Below are 1719 nucleotides of genomic sequence, written 5' to 3'. Positions count from 1 at the left end.
ACTCACCCCACCGGAAGATGATGCACCATGGTTAGGAGGAGTAAAGGAAGGAGGCTTTTGAAAGCCTTGTTGATTCTTGTGTGGAGGGACATAAGGCTGCTGCTGGTGCGGAGGTGGTGTAGGATTGAGCACATTATGACTAGTCCACCTCATATTGGGATGGACTGCCCCTTGATTATTGTAATAGGAACCCCCTCCTTGCCTATATTGCTGAAAGGCAAGGACTTGCTCCTTCTCCACAAGACAGCCAACAGCAGAGTGGCCATCATTACCTCCACATCTCTCAAATGAAACGGTCTCTCCTCTAGTAAGAACATGGACCGTCTGAGGCTCCCCAGCAGCTTGTAATTCCAACTTGTCGAATCTAGCATTCATGGTCTCCAGCTGAGCCAAAACCTGCTTATCAACTGCATGAACTATCCTAATCCCATCCCTCGGGTTACCATATTCAGCACTGTGATTCGCCATCTCTTCAATAAGGGACCATCCCTTATCATCATCTGTATTCTCCTGAAATCTTCCACTAGATGCCGCATCAAGTATGGCTCTCTGGTCGTCATACAACCCATTATAGAACTGATTAGCTAGAAACCATGGGTCAAAACCATGGTGAGGGATAGACCTCACCAACTTCTTGAATCGCGACCATGCTTCATAGAAACTTTCATCGGGAGCCTGTCTGAAACTAGTAATCTTGGCCCTCAGCAAATTTGTGCGTTGTGGAGGGAAATATCTCTTGTAAAATGCAAGAGCAAGAGACTCCCAATCTGTAACCCCAGCAGCTGTGCGGTCCAAGTCAGTCAGCCACTCCCTGGCTGAGTCAGCTAAAGAGAAAGGAAATAGGACCTCCTTGATTTTATCTTGAGTTACCCCCTTAGTGGCAGGGATAGTAGAACAATAGTCTGTAAAGACCTCCATGTGCTTCCTCGGGTCTTCACCGGCCACACCTCTATAAATATTTCGCTCCACCAGATTGATATAAGAAGGACGGATGTCGAATGTATTCCCATCCTCAGTCTGGAGATTGAAACCCTTCGGAATAAAGGATGCTTTAGGCACTGAATGACTAGAAAGTTTAGGCATCTTTACTGTAGAAATCGGACTGTCTTCCGCGAAAAGAAAATGATCAAGCTCTGGCTCGAAAGTACTCAAGTCTTCCTTTCGTGATTTCCTTTGCATACGGAGTCTATGCCTGAATAATCTCTCCGGCTCAATCACCAAACTAATTCACACCGTCGACCGGGCATAAACAACACTGAAAGAAAATAATAAGAACGGCCTCAAGGAATAGAAATTCCCCGAGACGGATAAAATAAACTAACGAAAACAAATAGGGCAATTGCCTCCCCGCAATGGCGCGCAAAATTTGACACGTCTGTCGTGTACCTGTCAAAAATAAACTAACTCAACTAACTATATAGCTAGGGAAGTCGCCGATCTCCACGGGAGGCAAGATATTTGTAGAAGTCCGTCTATTTGGTCACAAATGGGGGGGGGGGGGGGGTTGTTTGATTTGTTATCTAACTACGAGTTTTGAAGGAAAGAGAAATAAAGGCAAGAGCAATAAAAGCAGAGAAAAAGGATAAAACTATCAGATAGAGAGGGACATGTTTGCATTTCGGTTCACTACGGTAGTCCAGTGACTCAGCTGTAAATGACTCAGACGAATTAATGTAAGACGGATGTTGAAAGGTCCTTTCGGTCCACTTTCTGTCCTAA

The 1719-nt window shown here is 45.2% G+C and overlaps 1 non-coding gene across 1 annotated transcript; it reads left to right on the top strand.

The window, feature by feature from the left end:
- Positions 1–601: 601 nt before the first annotated feature.
- On the top strand, positions 602–708 carry LOC141654525 (small nucleolar RNA R71). Its single transcript, XR_012548083.1, has one exon. It is a non-coding gene; the product is annotated as a small nucleolar RNA R71 (small nucleolar RNA).
- The last annotated feature ends 1011 nt before the right edge of the window (positions 709–1719 follow it).

This window comes from Silene latifolia, chromosome 4 (assembly GCF_048544455.1).
Source record: "Silene latifolia isolate original U9 population chromosome 4, ASM4854445v1, whole genome shotgun sequence".
In the NCBI taxonomy this organism is placed as follows: Eukaryota; Viridiplantae; Streptophyta; class Magnoliopsida; order Caryophyllales; family Caryophyllaceae; genus Silene; species Silene latifolia.
Note: the sequence above shows the minus strand (reverse complement) of the source record. Positions and strands in the feature narration are given on the sequence as shown.